The following is a 17,046-nucleotide window of genomic DNA, read 5'->3' on the forward strand; positions in this document are numbered from 1 at the left end:
GCATTTTCAGATCGCCCATGGTGATGGCCCTGTGAATGGGAGATAATAATGTCTCAATGCGCTGGGTGAAGTGGATAGTGGGTAGTACTGGTTATTTTATATAAGAGGGATGTCTAGAGGTGGTTTTGAAGTGCTTACGCGAAGGTTGAGCAGGAGATGATGGTGATACTGTTACTTGGGATGCTGCGACTTGAAAGGGTTCAGAGTTTGGCAATTCTTGGTAGGAAGGTTGCTCAGAGGGAGGATTGACGGCAATGAAGGTCCTTTTTGTGTGGGCCATGTTTAAAATTTTGAAATCTAGCTAAGTCTAGAAAATTGGCTAAGTCTGAAAGATTAGCTAAGTCTGGAAAATTTGGTTAAAGTCTAGAAAATTTGGCTAAGTTTGGGAAGATAGCTAAAGTAGCAGTTGCGCGGGTCACGCAACGGGTGTTAGGTTGCGCGAGCAGCGCAACAGCTCAGGTCCTTACGCAAACAGAAAATTGGTTGCACGGGGAGAAAGCAAAGAAATAGAGTTTCACCACTGTAGAGTTAAGAAGTGAGGAAATGAGAAATGCCCGCCTATTTATAGAAAATAGGGTCGAGTATGGTACTCGAGCACCTGTTGCACGGGTCGCGCAATGAGTTGAGAAAAAATTCAGAAGTTCATAAAGATTGATCATGATTCTTTGATTCAAGGGAACAAAAGAACAAATCAAGGGGGCATCTGTTGGAGCATGAAAAATCATCAAGGAAGACTGAAGATCAGAAATCAAATATTGAGTGAAGAAAGAAGAAAGAACTAAATACTTTGTTTGGCAGTTGCGCGGGTCATGCAACAAGCAGTAGTTGCGTAGATAGTGCAATCAATTGAAGAAGTTGCGCAGAAGATGGCGCAAATAGCCGCAACTGTAAGAAAATAGTCTTCATCTTTACGCAGATCACGCAACTAATTACAAGTTCCGCAGATCGCGTAACCGACTTTTCTGTTGCTGGGTAGCGTAATCAAGGACAGGGAATGATCATGATGAACGGTTAGATCTGATGTAAAGAAGGGCCTCATGGCACAAAGATTGAGGGTTGGCACTTGTGGAGGCCTATAAATACCCCACTTCCCCTCTTATTTGAGAGAGAGACATTTTGAAAGAAGAGCAGAGCTCTGAAGGAAGACTGAAGCTGAGAAGCAGAAGAAAGAGCCAGTTGCAAGAGCACGCAACCCACTCATCAAGTTGCACTGATAGCGCAACCCACTCATCGAGTTGTGCTGACCGTGCAACCGACAAATCGGTAGCGCGGGTTGCCCAACCAGGTCATTATGTGGCAAGTTCTAAATAGGGTCAAAATGCTGTCAGAATTTCTGAAAGCATTCAAGTTCGATCTTCATTACTTTAGGCTCTCTCCTTTACACAAAGGGACAAGCTCAAAAGAGAGATGGGTTGATCAATTGAACATTCCCCCTAAGTCTTAGGGGATGACTGAAGTAACTGTCGAAATGCTGCCGAATTCAATATTTGACATATAATCTTTGATTATTGCAATTCGTTTACTCCAAATGATCAATCTTGGAATCAAGGGATATTGAAAGGATGTAAATGAACTTAGTACTAATAAAAATATGATGATTGCTCTAAACACTTTTTCTATGTTATGCTTAATTTCCCAAATCAAATGCATTTGTTTCTTATTCGAAACACAGGCTCCAAGCTCAACGCTGCTGCGACCAACGTCACCTGCACGCATCTATCATCCATAAGTTTATAGAAAGCTTAAAGGGTAGTGAAAGTGTGTGTGCAAGATAAGTGCCAAGCACAAAAATACAACGTCATAATCATACAATGTTAGAAATACTAGCAAGATCATGAATCATACGATATTAGAGTAAGCGGAAATACTGAAAAGCCCATGACTCAAACAATATCATAGTATGTAATACATATCAGTTATGCAAATGAGGAGTCATAAAGAGCTAAATATCAAATGCTGAGGATGTAATGTAATATATAATTCTTGATGAGTTCACAAATACCGTCAGCCGTATCTAAACCACATAAATGCAGAAACACAGTAACCCAAAATGCCATATACCGCGGATGTAATGCAATATGCGGTGTGAATGGAATGACCATGCTGGAGTGTGATGTCAGGATGATAGTACATAGTATCGTAGGCTACGGGATCTACCACAAGAGACTTCTATCCAAACCAGTCCCACACCTAAATTTGGATAGTCAGACTCAATGTAGTAAACTTATGATCTCAAGTTAGTCGCGCGCCCTAACCGAAATCCTAACCATTGCGAAGGTACATGTAACAAATAGTTACGCACCACCAGCTCAAGTGGATAGTGAATGGATGAATGAATGAGTATGCAACCCCTACTAATGAGTTCACATATCAGTACTACACATCTCTGGGATCATCACCAGGGTCTAGTACACTCTACGCCAACTTACCGCCCCATCAAGCGCATAATACAACTGGGTAAGTGGAAGAGACCTCATTACCCGCCTACAAATATCAGCCCAACTCGTCGATAGCAGACCCATATAGTAGCTAGTCAGACTCATCCTAGCTATGCATACTCCCTCAAGCGGGTAAGGCCACACCCCCTCCCAACCGATCATGACATAGTGGGAGACGCGGCCTACTTGTATACGGCCCTTATGCACTCATATATATATATATCCACTTGGTCTCTATGTTGGAGCATCCTCTGGTACCAAGAGGATTTAAGGATTTTCACCTAGGGCCATCTGTGGCAGCCCGATGCTAGTAACAAATTTTCGATGTCCCATTTGGCCATCCACGATATGACTGTGGAGGCTATAGCTCTGATGTCACTAGGGCGTATAGTAATCACCATCACACAATGCAAGATGCATGAGTCACACAGTCTAATCACGCATCAATCCTACTTATATCGTGCACTCATGTAGGATAACTCCACCTATTAGGGAGTTCCATAAACCACCTGCACTATGGCATATGGAATGGTCAATCACATCTCATAACAAACATGCAGATGATGTGTATGGGCATGTATCAAGATGTTATGTTATCATACACTCATAATCGATATCAATAACTGGCCTCGATAATCAGCATAAAAAATAAGCCTTGACAATGTGGACATTTAACCAACATTGCCCCCAAGGAGTGGCCCACATAGAGCCTAACATATAGTGGACCCATGGCCTCACACAAGGGCCAAATATACAACACCATGGGCCTCACTCAAGAGCTTAATACAAATCACGATGGGCCTTTTACATGGGCCTAACATACATCACAATGGGCTCCACCACCTTGCCTCAAATGCATCACAATGAGCCTCATCACATAGGCGTCTTATATATCACATTCGGCCTTAAACATGGGCTGAATACTCATCACAACGGGCCTCAAATACGGGCCGCATATACATCACGTTGGGTCTCAAACAGGGGCCGAGTACACATCACAATGGGCCTCAAATACGGGTTGTATATTCATCACATTAGGCCTCAATAATCAGAATCAGCCTCGATAATTAACCTTTACAATCGGCCTTCACAATCGACCTTAACAATCAAAATCGGCCTTGACAATCGAAATCGGTATCGACAATCAGAATCGGCTTCGACAGTCAGCCTCGACAATCAAAATTGGTATCGACAATCCGAATCAGCCTCGATAATCAGAATCGGCCTTAACAGTTGACCTCGATAATCAGAATCGGCCTCAACAATTGGCCTCGACAATCAGAATCGGAATCGGCCTCGACAATTGGCATCATCCTCGATAATCAGCCTTGAAAATCGGAGTCAGTATTGACAATCAGAATTGGCCTCAACAATCGGCCTCTACAATTGGAATCGGCCTTGACAATTGAAATTGGTATCGACAATTGGAATCAGCCTCGGTAATCGGCCTCGATAATCAGAATCAGCCTTGATGATCGCCGAACAAGGCCTAAGGGAAGGTCACAATGTGGACATTTAACCATCATTGCCCATCAATGTTGACATTTAACCAACATTGCTCCTAAGGAGTGGCCCACATAGAGCCAAACGTATCATAGGCCCATGGCCTCATACAAGGGCCTCATACACAATATAGTGAGCCACATACAATCTCAATGGGCCTCATCATGGTGGGCCATATATAATCTCAATGGGCCACATCCCATGGGCCATATAAACATCACATTGAGCTTGATATCTGGGCCTCAAATACATCTCAATGGGCTTCATGCCTGGGCCATAAACACATCACATCAAGCATTGCCCATGGGCCTTGAATACATCATAATGGGCCACAACCCATGGGCTTTAAATACATAATAGGTGGGCCCTACACATGGGCCTATATACATCACAGGTGAGCCCTACACACGGTCCTCAAATATACATCATGATGGGCCTCACTTATGGGCTTCATATCCATCACATTGGGCCTTGCTCATGGACCTCATGTACATCACAATGGGTCACAATACATAGGCCCCATATATGTCTAATGGGCCGCAATATATGGGCCAGAAAATACATCTCATTAGGCTTTACCAAATGGGCTAGAAATACATCACAATGGCCCTTACCGAATGGGCCGAAAATATATCAAATCAGGCCGCAACATGTGGGCCTCAAATACATCAAATAGGCCATGTACAACTAGTAGGTGGGCCTTATGAATAACATAATGTGCCCCACTGGCCGGATATACAATGCATACATTATGATGGGTCCCATGGATGAATTGTATAGATGAAACACATATATCATGTGAGACCCATGTCCCTGTACAGGATGACATGAACAGAACACCTACATCATAGGTAGGTCCCGTATAGATGGAAGATGTGGCTGAAATGCATACATCATTGTGGGGGCCACGGGCGTCGGTGTGGATGGACCACAATATCAAGGCGGCCCCACATGGACGACATCGATGATATAATACATGTATCACAGTGGGTCTTACACATGGGGCCCACCAGAGTTTGAATCTTCCTGACGTCCATCTGGACATGAGGATATAGAATAAGTACATCAAGGTGGGTCCCACGTGGGGCCCACCTCCAATACATATTTTATATATATCATTTATTATATATATATTGTATACATATATTTTTTTTTATTTTAAAATAACTGTCTACCATTCAGACCACATGCACGATGGACGGTCTGAATAAATCCATACATCGTAGTGGGTCCACGTCCCACGACCGGATGAATGGACGGTTAGGATATACCATATACATCATCGGCGGGGTCCACGTAGGTGTGGCTCACCAAAGTTTTAAATCAAGTAAATATTTGTGTTTTCCATGCAACGTCCAGGCCTGCTGGATGGTCTGGAAATTAGACGTCCAACACAGTAGGGCCTGGACCATCTGGCCGTTTGATCTGGCCATTGCTAGACTGCCTAGATATAAGGCACATACTTCCACATGGGGTCCACGTCAGTGTGGCCCACCTGGTTTGAATCAAACTGACATTTTTTTCCCTTTAAGGGTCCAACAGCAGCTGCTGCTGGACTTCCAATACTTAGACGGTCAGGCTCAGATCAGGTGGGTCCGTGATCTGTCCAAAATGGATGAATGGTGAGTATGTAGTACATACAACAAAGGTCGGGTCCATTCGTTTGGACAGTCAGGATACAACACATACACCAGGTGCGTCCCACCATCAATGGGACCCATAGAACTTGCTGGCATCATCAGGGGTCCCAAGTAAATGGATGGACGATTCAGATATAACTCCTACCTCGAGATGGGACCCCATGGGCTTGCTGACATCATCACAGCAGGTGGGTCCCACCTTTAGGACAGTATAGATGAAGCACATACATCGTGCGGGGCCCACATAACTTTGGATCGGTTGATATTTGTGTTTTTCTTTCATCTAGGCAGGCCCAAAAATAGGCAGCAAGGCGGGCCTCATACAATGGACAGTCCAGATTTTCTAGATACGTCAGATGGGCCACACACATCATCCCAAAAATAAAAATAATAAAATAAAATGAGGAGGGAGAGAGAAGGATGGAGACACATGTGAAGGGGAGGGACCCTGCCACTATGGTCCCTCCCTTAATAATGCACACATCAAGTGGGTCCCACCATAGGTGGGCCCTCAAATCATCAAAACCTGATGTTATGAACACCGACCTTCAAAAATACTCCTCCTTCCGCATTGGGGTGATCTAGCTCCAAGGAGAAAGAATCAAAGGTTGAGATTGGATTTTAAAGGTTGGATAATGGGGTATGAAGCTTCATGGTGGGTGAAAAAAATGGAGGAAAGCATGGACATTGGGAGTTCTTGGGATTGCTTGGAGAATGAGAGAGAGAGAGATGAGAGAGAGAGGTTGTACGAGAGAGAGGGATGGGTGAGTGATGGGGTGTGATGGGTGATGTGTACTTTGACATGTAAGGGATGGGTTGCTTTGACTTTGGGGTTGCTTGGGGATGGGGTATTGTACTTGGCACATGAGGTGATTGATGGGATTGATTGATGAGACATTTCTCTTGGTTTTTGCAATTGTGCGGTGGTTTCCTTGAACTGAACGTGGGCCCACATCTCCTGGCATGGGTATTGCCTCAGCGCATAATATACAGCGTTGGAACCGCTGCGACGACGCGGTCACAAGGGTACAAGTCTCAGGTCGAGCTGACTCTAGAATAAGGGACATGACTCGGGGTTACGTGCAAAGGTTGATAACAGATTGCGGGTCACCGAAATTCGATCGGGAGGACTGCGAAAGCTTATGGAATAGTACAGACTAGGATACGGGCCTCATAATGGGGGTTTAGGGACTTTCACCCACGTACATCCAAAGTTCCCATTGATAGAACTAAACATTTCCAGTGTCCCATCTGACCATCTATGATAAGCCTGTGGATACCACAGCCCTGACGTCACTGGGGCGCCAAATGATTATGTCACAAAATGCGAGATGCATGAGTCATACCATCTAGTTATACATAAACCTGTGCGTATTGTGCGATCATGTGGTGCAACTCCATTTCACAAGGAGTCCCATAAACATCTCAGCCCAATGACATAAACGACAATAAATCATCCCTCATAACAAGCATACCAATGATGCATATGAGCATGTATCATATAATTATGTGCATAGAGTACATAACATATAGGGATTCACATGTATCATCAATATCATCACCATTGTCTAATACTATTATTATACATGCCCTAGGCATTAGTTATCTATCACGCATAAGGTTATCCTTACGTCTACCAACATCATTTGTCTATCATTATCCATGAGGATCATTTACACTTCATGATAACATAAACAATGTTGTAAGTACTATAAACAATTACTCACCCATCATCAATGCATATGCTATAATTTATCATCCATTAAATCATATCTATCATTTCAACTAACAACTCACCATCATCATTATCATGTTACCATACATGTATCATCGTCTCGCCCATCACTAGGCGCATCCTACTAGACTAAGCGCACTAGCATGATTATCTGATATAAACAATAGCTGTCCTAAATACATAATGGGATCCATAGAAGGATGATGGATCTAGTCCAAAACATCGAGACTAGATCTGAACAATGGATATACTAACATGATACCATAGATTCTTCCATTTACGGCAAGGGGTGATGAGGCACTCACACATAGATAGTGGATTGTCCAAATGTCATACTACATCGAGGATAGACTTCATGGGGTGAGTTTAATGGGCATAAAATAAAGGCATTCAAGAGGATGAGCGTTAGTATAATAAGTGGACTTCCTCTCCCACTATATCATGTAATAACTGGGCATTCCGATGGGGGCCCAATATGAAAACAAGGTGGGCTCCAAGGTGTGAGTAATCCTATAACACCATTTGGGATTAGAGTTTAAATCACAATGACGTCCTCGACTCTCCAAATGTCTAGAAAATGGATGGACAGCGTGCGCACATGACTCACTCATGGTGGGCCTCACAAGGCAGCCCCACGGTTGGGTGTATAACTCATACATCGTGGTGAACCTGCATAAGGTGGCTCGTGGTCCATATAAATGAATGGATAGTGTGCATATAACACGTACATCATGGTGGGCCTCTCACACCACAATGGGCCTACACATCACAAAGGGGCTTACATATCACAATGGGCCTCAACATGACCACAAGATGGGTTCAAAGGTTTGAGTAGTCCTACATGGTATGGTGGAAAGCATCATTATCAATGGAGGCCCAATAAGAGAAGATGGAAATGGGCTTAACAATGGGCTCTAAGGAGTTTATAACGTGGACATTTAACCACCATTGCTCCCAAGGTAATGGGCTTATCAACGGGCCCTAGGGAGGTTCACAACGTGGGCATTTAAACATGGTTGTTTCCTAGAGTGCGGCCCATTAGAATCTATCCTATAATGAGGGGGGATGCTCCTTATACTGGCTAGAAAGTGGATTGGCATCATAAATATTATCACATACATCATGGTGGACTCACACATCACAATTGGCTCTCACATATACAATGCAATGGGCCATACATCACATTGAGCCTCACACAAGGGCCTCATATACATCACAAAGGCCTCATCACATCGGCCTTATGTACATCACAAAGGCCTCAACACATGGGCCTTATGTACATCACAAAGGCCTCATCATATGGGCCTTATGTACATCACAATGGCCTCATCACATGGGCCTCATGCACATCACAATGGGCCTCATCACAAGGGCCTCATATACATCACAATGCCCTTATCACGCGGGCCTCATGTACATCACAATGGGCCTCATTACAAGGACCTGATATACATCACAATGGGCCTCATTACAAGGACCTTATATACATGACAATGGGTCTCATCACGTGGGCCTCAAGAAACAGCCCATGACCCTTAAAATAGCTAGAAAATGAATGGGCAGTATACATGTTATTTCATTCATTATGGTGGGCCTCTTGGGTCAGACCATTAACCTCATTCATCATGGTGGGCCTCTTGGGACAACCCATATAATCAGTAAAATAGATGGGTGACATGTACAACAAGGTGGCCCTCCACATGCAGCAGGTGGGGCCTGCACATGCCAGATGGGCCCCATCAGATAGACAACATGGATATACAATGCATACATCTTGGTGGGTTGTCCGCCCTAAACGACATGGATAAAATACATCAGGGTGGGCCGCTGCCGTGGACGGTGTGGATCATGTACATCACGGTGGATCTCATTTTCCCAAATAGATGGACGGTGTGGACGATACTCATACATCATTGTGGGGTCTATGTCCCACGTCCAGGGACTGGACGATGTGGATGTAATACATAAATCATGGTGGGGTCCACATCCTAGCCCTGGATGGCGTGGACAGAACACTTGCATCAAGTGGGGTCCAGTCCACGTCCACGGACTGGACGGTATGGGTAAAACACTTACATCTGGTGGGTCCACGTGATGGCCCACCAGCATTTGGATTAGGCCTATATTTGTGTTTTCTCTCCCGTCTAGGCCTGTCAAAGCAGACAGGCAGGTGGGCCTGCCATTAGACGTCAATAAGGTGGGCCCCCCCACAAGTGGACGACATGGATATACGACCTAAATCATGGTGGGGCCCATGGATCGAGCTGATATTGGGTGTTTCCCCTCAACCAGGCCTGCATGGTCTGGCCATGTCTGGGCAGCAAGATGGGCCCTATTGCTGGATGGTGGGTGTCCCACTGTTTGGACAGCTAGGGTAAGATACATACATACATCAGGTAGGCCATACATCGGCATGGAAAAGAGAGAGAGAGAGAGGGAGAGAGAGAGAGAGATCGGCCAAAGGGAGGGGCTCCACCACTATGCACCCCTCAAAAGATCCAAACTACACATCATGATCATCACATGGGTCTAATGCATGCATGGGCTCTGCATCAGAAAATCTGAGATGGGGATGCCATCCCCACCATGAAACCAAAGGTCTAGATGACCCCTTCATGATCTAGATCAATCAATACATCATGATGGGGTCCATGGAGAGTGGCCCTAGCATGGATTGTGCATACAACTAAGGTAGGCCGTTAGCCACACTTAGTGGTCAAAATAAGATCCCCACCATTGATTGATGGGTCCTTCTTATCCCATGCAAGATAACCCAGAGATCTAAGTAAGAAAACTAATGATCCAAACCTAAAGAAGCACCCACCTCAAATCTCCTCCTTCTTCTTCCACCCTTAGGTTCTATTGCTAAAAAAGAAAGGTTTTAATGGTGGTGATGAGTTTCTAAGGGCTGGATTAGGAGGGATTAATGATGAAAGAGGGCCAGAGTTTTAGGATTTCTCTCCAAGATAAGACATCCATGGCTTCTCTCTTACTAGCAATGAGGAAGAAAGGGAGGGAGAGAGAGATGTAGGGAGGAAATGATTGCATTGTGAGGGGTGTAAGATGTAATGATTATTTTGTAAGAAGGCATGGGGCTAGAGAAGGCATGCTTGAAATGATTATGTGTAAGAAGCATGAGGCTAGGGTGATGTCATCCTAGCCTAGGTACGCTAGGGTGATGTCACCCTAATGATTGCTTGTAGAGATTCCACTTTATCCGAAATCTTTGGCCCTGTAACGTGCAGTCTGTGGTCGGGATAATGCGTGGGCCACTTTTTGTATTCTAGGCATCGCATGGGTGCATGAGACGCGGTGTTGGAACTGCGACGTCAGTGCGGTCACAATGGTATAGGTTTTGGGTTGAGCTGACTTGGGTTTACAGGATGTGACTTAAGGTCGCTCGCAAATGCTGTCTACAGGTCGCGGGTCGCTAGAATTGGACGGAGAGGATCGCAGGATCCTAAGGAATGGAATGATACTAGGATACAGGCCTGACACCCATAATTGCATTGCTCCCCCATAATTGCTTCCCCAATGAAACCTACAACAACAACAAATTAACCCTACATAAAAGAATGCATTGTTTTGGTGGGATTTGATCTCCCCCCACCCTCCCTTTTATCAATATTTAACAAAGAATTAGTAACAATAGATATGCCAATAAAGATCATATATGAAACAACTTTGTAAGTCACAAATTTACCAATTAAAGAGCTCGTACTATCATGGGTTAGGGATGCATATTATCATGAAAATCATAGAGCATGCTATTAAGGTCATTCAAAAGATATGCTAATGAAAACATGAATGACCAATGATAATCTAAGCCATAAACATGTGATATTTAGAATGCAACAACTTTAAATCTTAAATTATTAAGTCAAATGAGGATAAATCCTCGGATTTTATAAATAAGCACAATTTGATGCTACGGTACTCTTATTTAACTATATGCTCATATAAGAGGCTGAAATCCTCAAATTCATCAATGGAGCTCATATAAGAGGCTTGATCCTCTGATTTTACTATTCCAGCTCAAAGGGACCTTCTAAGTTCACCTTCTTGTGGAGTTATGGTCTCCCAAATTTATAGGGAGAGATGGTGTGCTGTGAGTTGATACGATACGCATGTGACTTAGGTCTTCCTCACTAGAGGAGTCATCTCGAGTGGATTCGGACTCTTCAGTATCATCCCATGTTGCTACCATTGCCTTGCCTTTATATTTTGTTTTGCTATGGCAATCATGGGAAAAATGTCCATAATTTTCACAGTTGTAACATTGGAATTGTTTAGGTGATTAGACAAAATTTCCTTTATGTTTGTCCACCTTTTTATCCTTCTTGTCACAACCCTTCCCTCTAGTAAATTTGAGGAATTTCTTAAATGCTTGTGACAATTCTTCACCATCCTCCTCATCACTATCACTTTCAGATTTATTTTCTTTATGTTCATGTGAATGCCTATAAGATGTTTTGAGGACTGCTAATTTCTTTGCTTTAAAGGAGGTCATAAAGTGTAGTTCAAATATTTATAGGGATCCTATAAGTTCTTCTATTTTCATTTCATCTATATTCCTACATTCTTTTATTGAGGTTATCTTGGGAGTGAACCTATTTGGTAGGGATTTAAGTATTTTCTTACATATAGGCCCTTCTGGAATCCTCTCTCTTAAACTCCACATGGAATTGCAAATATCATTCAGTTTAGAGTAGAATTACATGAAAATTTTAGACTCTTCCATCATAATCTTTTAAAATTAGGTCATTAAGAGCTGAAGCTTTGATCTTTTTATTGTGCTAGTTCCTTCGTGGGTGACTTCCAAGATAACCCACGCTTCCTTCCTCATTTCACAAGTGCATACGTGTTTAAATTCGATGGGCATCATACATCATTGTTTGACAATAGACCAAACCATATGGTCAATTAACATTAGAAAGACCCTCATCCTAGCCTTCCAATAGGCATAGTTAGACTCGTCAAAGTATGGTGGTCGTGTGACGACATTTCCCTCTTGGATAGCGACATTCTCAAGCTCCTTGGATCAACTTCAAGTGGTTAAGCTCTACAACAGCTACTTGCTTTGATACCAATTGAAATTGTGTGCCTGTGGCCTAATGAGATTACCATGGATGCACTTTGTAGAAGCTTGGCGAAACTAAGGAATGAAGGCTATGCCCTAGGAGGGGTGATTAGGACTTATTTAAAAATTTTACATTTTAAAATAATAATTGACTAACTTAAACTAATTAATAATTAAACTGTAAGTGCTTTTATGTTTAACACACATGGATTTTCACATTTCATAAGACAAAACTGCTTCAAGGTCAGATCACAAGTATGAAATCACAACTACTCGACATGCCTAAAGATCAGCTCAAGATTGGTTTATGATCAGCTCAATATTGGCACATCTTCTCAAGAAGTCAACACCCAAATTCAAGACAAGATCAAGTCAAAGTTCAAGACAAGTTATCCCACATATTTGCTAAAACATAGGTGGTATAACCCTAGAAAAACCTTAGGTTTAGGTTTAGGATTTTGACTTGAACTTGTGGGGTAACTTCCATATCACTAGTTAGCTTATAAAGAATTTCATCCATAGATGTGCGTAGGGAAGTTACCCACTGTCTTCTAACTTTCTCGGGGACCTTGTCCATCTTTGGATTCATGGAGTCCTATTATCGATGATGGCAACATGTGGGATCCCTCGGTGAATGATGATGTTTTCATTCATAACATCATTGTGTGAGATGTAGGATGCTATCTATACCCATTTTGTGAAGTAGTCAATTGTCATGAGTACATACTCATGACGGTTAGATTTTACTGGGCTGATTTACCTTTTGATGTCAATATCTCACGTAGAGAATGGCTATGGATGTGTCAGGTTGTGGAGTTTTGAAGTACACACATGAATCTAGTCTGCGAACTCCCAACACTTAAAGACTTTCTAACATGCCGGTAGCAACCTGTCTCCATCGCTAACTGATAATCACGAAGCTATAGGATCTTTTTTTTCCATTGTAATAATTCATGTGTGGGTCACACACTCCAACATGGAATATAGGCTGGTCTTGGCAGTTTTTACTTGACAGGCTTGATTTCAGGCATCGTTGGCAAACTATGTATAACTGGTTCTTCATCGAGTTTAGACAAGTCTTCATAGGACGCAAAATTAGACAGTCATGACTTTAAGAATTTGATTGTTCTCTACTTGGAATGAGGATTCTCAATACTTACTCTCATAAGGATTTTGTGAGATACTAAGCTTAAAATCTCAAATTTTTTCGGGATGACATTAGCTTTTGGTTCGAACTTTCTAAGGAGACCCTCTAGTTCAAGGTTGATTCATCATCTTCCAAGTCACTGACTACTGTTTTAACCCTTGAGTTCCAAGTCCAACTCTAGATTGAAATCATATAAGTTGGCTTCATACTCAAGTTCTTTCACTTGGTACTTTATTGCTTGGGATTTTTTAAAAGCATTTATGCAATTTTTCTTTTAGGTTTGGAAAATTTTAATTTTTGAAATTTGACAAATATTTAGATTTTTTAGAATTTTAAACTTTTTGGTGTTTTGAAAATTTGAAAAATCTAATTTCTGTGCTTTTATTTTTTTATTTTTGTTATAAGGGACCCCGAGCGAGATAGCGATGCGAATCAGGGGTTACTTAATATGGCTTAGGGAGCCATGCATTACATACACCATCCTTTATTGCACCACCATAGGGACTATGAACCTATTACTGCCTTGCACTCCCTCCCCTCAGGAGCCAAGGCAAGAGGATCAGTAAGTGCGCCCCCATTGTTGTGCCCAAATGTTAGGATGAGTTTGGGGCTTAGCTCCGAGTTAGTGTTAGATGCAATTTCTCAGGGCTCATCCTCCCGTGCATTGTAGCTTCTCGAGTTCTTCTAGCTCATTTGGGACCAAAATTGTGGCCCAATCAATCAGTGACACCTCTTGCCTCTTGTCTGAGTCCTCTACATCATCAGATTAGATTGATGTGCAAGTGAAAGGATTGCCCTCCTTTTGATAAAATAATCTTCTAGTGCTCCTATTCTTCGATTTCTTACTTGGCATAGGGTGGAATCCTAGTCTTCTCTTATGAAAATTCTCTTGAACCTTACTGATCTGAGTTGATTTTGGGTATTCGAGTTAATAATAGAAGATTTGACGCTTGGTAGGAAGGAAAACGTTGTTTAATCTAATGGGGCATGCAGGAGGAACATAATCCACATTCTTTACCCAGAGATTATGGTGTGAGATGCCTTCATCGGAGCATGGTACATCTATAACCAAGAGGAAAAGCTTCTTTTATCTTTCATTATTGTGGATGGTGGGGACTTCTACCCCTAATTGTCGGTTGATGGCGCTGACATGAATAGTCGTACCGGTATGGTGGGTAAGTTGTGCCTCTGGTTGAATGGAGACGTGGTGAGCAGGTTGTGCCCTTGGCTGGATGATGCAGTGGGCTGCCTTTGATGCATCAAAGCTGTTACGCAAATTTTACGCGAACTGCGTAAATTTGAGGCGGTTTCTGGATTCTTCCAACCCGGTGCGAAAGTTGGGGTTCCCCAACTATAAATAGAACCTCCTAGGATGCTCTAAAGCATCATCTAGGGTTTAGAGGAGCAAAGCATAAGGATGGAGAGTTGTCGCCAAGCATTTTTCTTCATTTCTTCCTTAGTTTTCATGTTTTCTTCTAGAGTTTTAGATCCAATCTTGTCTATGGTTGGCTAAACCTCTTAGCTAAGGCTGAGAGGTGAAGCTTGTAGCATGATGGGATGTTTTTATTGCTTTGATTCATGTTTATGATGAACTTACTTTGATTCTAGTTTGATATTTAAGGAATACTTCCAAAATTTAATGATTTATTGTGACTTAAAATATAGTAGATCTGCAATAGCTTTGAGTATCTCCTTTTATTGTTTTAAGATTATGGGATTGGTAAATATTGTTGTTTTCCATCGTCTCATGGCCATGGTTTGGTGATGGAATCCCTGCCAATTATCATAATTTTTCTCTTTTGAGAATTAGGTCAAAGGAAGTTTAGATTTGATCTTAATTGTTATATCTTCCAATTGGATATGATAGGCCACCAATTCTAATTGTGTTACTTAAATGAAGTAAGGAATCACCCTAATTACTACAAGTGGATCCTTAGAACCCCTAGTTCCCACTTTTGAATTCTTAAGTTTATAATTGAACACTTCAAAATTACTTCCTTTTTATTCCCAATTTAGATTTAGATCTTCTTCTAGTTTTGATTCTAGTTACTTTCAGAATACACACGTGATTAGTCCATGTGGATTCGTCCTCGGTCTTATCGAGATTATTACTACATCGTGACACTACACTTGGGGTTACGAACAAGTTTTTGGTGTCGTTGTTGGGGACTAATGGTTGCGTTTTTCTGAGATTAACTAGTTTTGAAATTAGGTTAAGATTAAGGTTTGTTTACTTTCTATTTTTAGGTTAGAGTTTTTCTGAATTATTTTAGAAACTAACTTAGCTTTCTATTTTTAGGCTTAGAAACTTTCTTACTTTATTTTTAAAAACTAATTTCCTTTCCTAATCTATTTTAAAAACTAATTTTCTTTTTTTTTCTTTTTTTATAAACTTTCCTAATTCATTTTTAGAAACTAGTTTGTTTTCCTTTTTCATTTTTAGAAACTAATTTGCTTTCCTTTTTCTTCTGCAGTATCCCAATATAGAAACTTCCAATTTGGTAACTTCTTTCTAATTCTCTTTCTTTCTGTTTATAGATTTCTATTTTCCTTCTTTTATTTTAGGTTTAGGTTAGATTCTGAAATTTAGGGCTGAGAGTGTTTCATGCCCAAGTGGGTCCGTGATAACACTCAACGTCTCTTGAGTGATGGAGGATTGGTTGAGGGATTATCTATCCATCATAGGATTAAACACCATTTGAGGTCCACAAAGATAATTGAAGTTATGGCTGCCAATCAACCGGCCAATCAACCTCCAAATCCACCTCAACCTAGGGTTGATGAAATCTAGGATGAAAATGAGGTGCATCAAGCACCCCCGCCCCATACATTACGTGATTATTTACAACCAGCAGTGATGAGTATGCCCACATTCATGGTTTTTCTAGAAAACATGGGACATATGGATTTCAAGCCAGGGGTGATCCAACTCCTCTTAAAGTTTCATGGACTTGAATATGAAAATCCATATTTACACTTGAAAGATTTTGATGAGATCATAGCCACCTTATACTTTCTTAACGTATCTGAAGACACGGTCGGGCTGAAACTCTTTTCCTTCTCTTTGAAAGAGAAAGCTAAGACGTGGTTGCATTCACTACGTCCATGATCTATTGGTAGATGGAATGACATGATAGGGGAGTTCATAAAGAAATTCTTCCCAAATTATAAAACGTACACCCTTAGAAAATCGATCATGAACTTCACCCAAAAGGAAGATGAAACAATCTTCCAATGTTGGGAGCGGTTCAAGGATCTTGTCAGTTCATGCCGACAACATGGTTTTGAAACGTGGCGCATAACTAGTTTTTTCTATGATGGGCTGACATCTTCGACACAATGTGCAATGGGGAATTTATGAATAAAGAGGTCGATGATGTGTGTGATTATTTTGATAAACTTGCTGAAAACACACAATCATGGGACATCTCCCCAAAATCTAGCACAATTTCTAAGCCTAATCAATTATAGGAGAGGGTCAGAGTGTATCTTCTAAAAGAAGA

General features: G+C 41.8%; 1 non-coding gene across 1 annotated transcript; it reads right to left on the reverse strand.

Moving 5' to 3' along the window:
• Positions 1-16,721: 16,721 nt before the first annotated feature.
• On the reverse strand, positions 16,722-16,828 carry LOC131241712 (small nucleolar RNA R71). The gene has a single exon (XR_009169268.1). It is a non-coding gene; the product is annotated as a small nucleolar RNA R71 (small nucleolar RNA).
• Positions 16,829-17,046: the final 218 nt, after the last annotated feature.

This window comes from Magnolia sinica, chromosome 3 (assembly GCF_029962835.1).
Source record: "Magnolia sinica isolate HGM2019 chromosome 3, MsV1, whole genome shotgun sequence".
NCBI lineage: Eukaryota > Viridiplantae > Streptophyta > Magnoliopsida > Magnoliales > Magnoliaceae > Magnolia > Magnolia sinica.